Consider the following 6,500-nt stretch of genomic DNA (forward strand, 5'->3'; position numbering starts at 1 on the left):
AAAGAAAAGAAAAACAGTTTTCCACATTGTGTTTTCAGTTCTACCTAATTCCTGATATTTTTCTCTGAGGTTTCACTAAGAGATTGCCATTCCATTCTTGTAAGTTTCTTACCATTAAAAAGCTTTTTCTTATACATTCTTCCCCGCCATGCTAACGCTCTCTGCTATTTCTAAAGAGAGCATTGTGCCCTCTACTTCAAAGAACACATCAAATTGCTTCAAATAATAAGGTAAAGTCAGCATTATGTTCCTGATGGGCTGTAAGAGTTCATAAATTATCAAAATCCTATTAATACTAGTAGCTTCAGCAAGCACACTTCTGAGGAAAGTGGCCTGAACCACTTCTTGCACATGTATTAAGGCTCCTACCACACGGTTTCGGTGAAAACCACCCTGGTCTCCACCCACAGGAGAGTCTAGTCACATATATATATATGACTTAAATGTAATGGAGATACACTAAATGTAATGAAGATACACAAATTTTTATTTTGTTCAGGCTCCCATAGCAATAAATCCTAAGAAGAAGGCAATGTCCAGTGATAAAAAGAGTAGGGAAAAGGATCTGTTATTCACTATAGGAAACATACATATCAATGAAGAACATTTAAAGGCTGACCATGTTCAATATAACTAGAATATACAAATCTTTTCTCTTATTACGAGAAGAAGAAAATAAATCAGAGAGCTGAAATATGTGCCTGGCTGTTTCCATCGCCAGCATGGTGCATCGTCTCCTCTGCTCACTCGCTTGTCTGCGTGTAAAAACGACTTGCAGGGCTGGGGGGGTGCCACCCTGCAGAGCCACTACAATCCCTGTGGCCCAGTGTGATGCAGCCCCAGAGCTGAGAAGGGGTTGCTGTGAGAAGGCAATATATTGTAAAAAGCACGAACGCAGGAGTATGTGTAAGACATTGTGGGCATATGGAGGATGGGCATCCAAGTGAGCTTGTGAAGGGACCGGGGCAGGGGCTGAGGGTCTCAAATGTCCTGCTTCAATACATTCCGCTGAAGATTTGGGCTTAATCCTGAAGTTAATAAAAATTTCCCTGCAGAATTTTAAACAGAAGAAGAGTGTGATCAGAGCTCTCTTTTAGAAAAACCACTGTAGCAACCACACAGAAGATAAATGAGGGAGGATAAAAAGTGGCAACAGCGATATGAGTTGAGAGGCTGCCCAGGAGAGAAATGGTAAGGGCCTGAGACAGAGACAGAAGGAAAGCGAAGTGTGTGAACAAGGGAAAGTATCCAGTAGGCATTCGTCAGGGAAGCGGTAGGTTGCCTGTGGGGAGCAAGGGAAGGGAAGGAATCCAGAAATTAGTCAGCTGCTCTGCTTTGGACAACTGGTTTCCTTTGGGTCAGTGATCTTGTGGAGACACCAGTTTAGGAGGAGAAATGATGAGTTCAGTCTTCCATCTCAGGACTGGTACTTGCATTTTTTTTTTTTGTACAACTGAGCCCCCAAACCTATTTATGTGTCAGTTGGGACAGGCTGATCATTCTGTGAAAACAAATCACCCAAGTTTCAGAGGAGCTGCTACCTGAAGCACTGCCAGGCAAACAGAAAGGGAAAGGTAGCCAATTGTGTGGTGACTCTAAAGCTGCTTGCCAGAGTGACATATCTTTATCCACGCAGTTCATGAGTCAAAGACGGTCACGTGGCCACACCCACCTTCAAGAGGGCCAAGAGGGGAAGGTGGGGAACTGGAATGTTTGGAGAAGAAAAATAATTGCTACACTTCCTAGTCTATAATCATTGTCTAAGGAGACTCATTGCTAGCTACATATGGATCCATAAGAAGAATATACCCTAAAAGAGTTGCCTGAAGCCCTTAATTGTCTTTCCATTTAGGTCATTTAGTGGGAAAAGATCAACCAATGAACTTGTATGCATATATGCATAACCCATGGACACAGACAATGGGGTGGTGAGGGCCTGGGGGTTGGGGGACAGAAGTGGGCTGAAAGAAGTTAATGGGAGGAAAAGGAAGACCTATGTAATACTTTTAAGAATAAAGATTTTTTTAAATATAGTATATTAAGTTTATTCAAGGAAACAAAACTTTTCATTATTATTTTACTGTCCTAACCTGGTACATCCTCTCTCCCTAGCCCAACATAAATCCCACCATTTCAGGCGTGCTTTATTCATTCAATAAATACTGAGCATTTACCATGTGTCAGGCTCTGGCAATACAGTAATGAACAGGGCATCCCTATCATCAATATACTTAAGTCTATCAGGAAAAATAGAAAATAAACAAATAATTATAGAATGATTATTTACTTATCTTTGCAATAAGGACTAGGAAGGCAAATATGGTGTGCAACGAGAATCTAAGAACAGGGAATACTTTAGCAGGTGAGGGTGGTCAGCTACCTGGGAAGTTGGTCAGGTCAAAGTCCAGGGAATGATGAAAGGCAGAGAGAAATGCCTGTGGAAGACCAAAAAGTGGAAAAGCCATTGGCACTGAAGAGGGAGCTGAACTAAAACCAGATGGATGAAGCAGGAAAAGCAAGAGGAAGAGGCAGGGGGCTGGCGGATGAGCCAGGGGTGAGATCACAGAGGTTGTCATAGAACAAATTAAGGACATTGCACATTATGCTAAAACAATAGGGAGTCATTGATGTTTTAGGCAGGAGAATGACATCATCCTTACTTATGAGGGCTGTTCTGAAGGAAATTTGCAAGAGTGATGATCAATGTATTATCTGCAACAGTGGCTCATTCATGTTCTTTAGATCTTTACTCAAATGTCCCTCTTCCACAAACCACCCCGTATCTTTGACCATCCTACCTAAGATCACATTGTCACTCCTCCCATACTACCTTCTATACTTTTTTCCTATAGTACTTGTCACTCTCTAACATTTTAGATAACGAATTTATTAATTTATTGTCTATCTTCTCTTGCTAGAATGTAAGTTCCACTGAGACAAGGATTTTTTTTTTTCCTAGAAAGTGCTTGGCATATGGGTTCTCAACAAAATTTGTGTAATTCTTGTAATATCACATTATTATTTAAAGCTATATTATAAGAAGGTATACCTATCAATATTTATGATTCAACACACTTAGTTTAAAGTAACTATTTGCTAACTATGGGGAACCCTAGGCAAAGCATGTACTGTGATTTAATTCTTAAGTATGAAAACTGCTGCTACAGCAGAAATTCATCATCTACTTATTCAAGTTTAAGGAAAAATGTTTTTAGTTGATAAAATATAACATATAAATACAATTTAGTTGCTAAGAAAACATTGAACAAATTTTAGGAAGAAAAGATTATGAAAGTTGGTTAGGAATCATGAGTCACAGTGACATCTTAGCTATTTTACAGTGTTGCTACGTGTACCTATCAACATGTACTGCTGTGCTAACAAAATTATAGTATTTTCACAACACAGCAGCAACTAACCCTCTAAACCTACTTTTGAGAGATTATAGCCTTACTTGAAGGTGTTTGAAGGACTAATACGCAGTTGGCAAGTTGCAGCTTGTGGCAATGTCTAGAATTCCTTGGAGAAAAGCCAATTGATTCGTAGAGTGCCAGGCAGTCTTTTAATTTCTCTCTGTATCTGACCTCATAGGTCTTCAAAAGGACCTTAAGTGTCTCCTATTTTATTTTACAAATCAATTTTTTCAGAGAAATTAACTCCCATTGCCAATGATTTCCCATTCATCCATTTATTAAACTCATTTATTGAGCATCAACTATGTATTAGGTACTGTGTGAGATATTGGTCCTTTTATTCATTAGCTCAGTCATCAAACACTTGTTTATCTGTATTGAAGAGAGACACATTTTAAGAGATATAATGGGAAAATTACATAGGCAGGAAATTAATTTATCTGTAAAAAAGAGAGAAGGCTTAAGTCAATGGAGGAAGACACATTTTGTTTCTATAAAAAGAAAACATTCAATTAGCTCCAGTTTTAAATGTTATTTTAACTGTAAGTAAGGGTGAAAGAAAGAAGATGAGATTATAAGAGAAAATATTTGCAATAAACACAAAGGTATATTAAACCAAATAGAAATACCAAAAAGTAATTATATTATTTTGATGATATGTTTAGCACTGTGAGGAAATATGTTTGAATATTATTAATAGTCTACTTTCTAAACTACTAAAGACAACTTACACATGAAACTAGAGTAAAGGATATGACTAAAACAGGGCAGTGTTCTTGCTGAGTTTAATCTCTTGCCCCTACACTCATTTTTAGTAATGGGGCTACTTTATTCACATTTACAGAATTGGATTATTCCAAGTCTGGACCAAGCTAGGTAGTATTTAAAAATGATTTTTAGCCCTAACCAGTTTGGCTCAGTGGATAGAGCATTGGCCTGTGGACTGAAGGGTTCCAGGTTTGATTCCAGTCAACGGCATGTACCTTGGTTGCGGGCACATCCCCAGTAGGGGGTGTGCAGGAGGCAGCTGATAGATGTTTCTCACTCTCTAGTCTTCTCCCTTCCTCTCTGTAAAAAATCAATAAAATATATTTTTTAAAAATAATGATTTTTAATTCCTGTTCTTCATTTTCTCTTACCAGCACTCCTACCATTGTTGGAGTGCTGTCCCTGGCCCTGGGCTTTGCTTCCTCATGGCTCACTCACCTGGATAACCAAGTACTGCCTGCCTAGTCCTCAGTTCACACAGTATGCGCAATTGGGACTTAGGCACCTGTGCCTTAATCCCTAGAGATGGGCTGAGGCCCATAACTCTTATTTTTCCAGGCTTCTGTTACTGACCCAGCCTAAATAAAGCACCAGAATGCATGTGTTTAGTAACAGTTAAAGCAATCTATTCTACATAAACTTGCTCATAGTTACTTAAAATAGACACAGATTATGGCAGAATAATATTCTGCCACACATGTAAGAAAACCATTCCATTAGCCCCAGGTTATCTTTCAGAATTATGAAAGTAGCTCATGTTATTTTATTTCTCAAATAATTCTGCTAATGACTGCTCTTCTTGAAGTTTCCATGTAGGGAGAAATTCGCTCACCATGGAATGAGCACATCTCTATCAACCTGATTTCAGTCATGCCTCTGCAAAGCAGCCCTACACCATCAGGACATTTCATCTGTGTATGGGGCTGGAAGACAATGCACTGCTGGACATGTTAGGTACGTACTTTGTTTCCTGAATTGAGGAGGTCAAGGAGAAACTGACAACGTTTAGAATCAGTACCAAGCTCCAGACATGTGTGTATACTTCCAGGTGACAGTGACACTTACTGGTAAACCTATCATAAAGGTCACATCCAGCCTTTGAGATGGTCACTGTGAGGCACAAAGTGGCACCAGAGACTCTAGCAGAGAGTTCCTTGACTGTGGCCAGAACTCTGTGGTTAAAATTCCTCCCACACACAGCTGAATGAAGTGAAGCGGTGAGGATGAGGACATGGAAATGCCTCCATGATAGCCAGCTGAAGCTCAGACAACTGCAACTACAAAAAGCACAGAAGATATTTTAAGGACTTACAAATGCCTAGTGAGTTGCAAAGCTGTGGGCCACTACGGGATCACAGCCCCTGAAAGACGATGTACTTAACCAGATGTAATCACCATTAAGGGTTTATAAGCAGGAGATTGTGTACTTGAGGCAGGTCTCAAACAGAGGCAGCCACACAAACCATTACTGTAGTTGGAAATCAATCAACAATATTGATATACACAGTTCAGAAAGGGCTATGGCTTCCAAATAGGGACCATGTGGTAATGGCAATCAATAACATGTCCAAATGCAAAGGACAGCATCCAATAATAAACCATGCAGCTGCCAATGTCCCTCACTGGATAGCACCAGGCTAAGGGCTAAAGCCCCCAATAAAACTTAAAAAGATGCAAAAAACAGCATTTGTTATCTCAGAACTATGAACATCTCCAAATTTTATAAACTTTTTATGAGAAATATTTTCATATCCCTAGAAAACAATGCTACATAAATCCACAGACCTCCCCTCCACAGACCTCCCATCCACAGACCCCCCATCCACAGACCTCCCCTCCACAGACCTCCCATCCACAGACCTCCCCTCCACAGACCTCCCATCCACAGACCTCCCCTCCACAGACCTCCCCTCCACAGACCTCCCATCTACAGACCTCCCATCCACAGACCTCCCCTCCACAGACCTCCCATCTACAGACCTCACCTCCATCAGACCTCCCCTCCACAGACCTCCCCTCCACAGACCTCACCTCCAATAAGTAAGTTTGTTGACTTACTTATTTGACTCATAATTTGTTGCTATGGCCCACAAAATGGAAGCTTTAGGGCCTTCTTGTAATGCCAATGTTTGCTCTTTCTTATCAGCAAAATCCTGAGTAAACTTGACAGGGGCTGTAGAATGAAGTCAGTAACAATGGAAACAAATTGGTTTTCTCTCCACATCTAGATACAAGAGATGCAGCACTGACACTGATTGAGATATCATGAAGGCAAATGCACATCTCTGGTCTTGCCCATCTAGAAGCATCTGATACAGA

Source organism: Myotis myotis, unplaced genomic scaffold, assembly GCF_014108235.1.
Source record: "Myotis myotis isolate mMyoMyo1 unplaced genomic scaffold, mMyoMyo1.p scaffold_m19_p_7, whole genome shotgun sequence".
Lineage (NCBI taxonomy): Eukaryota > Metazoa > Chordata > Mammalia > Chiroptera > Vespertilionidae > Myotis > Myotis myotis.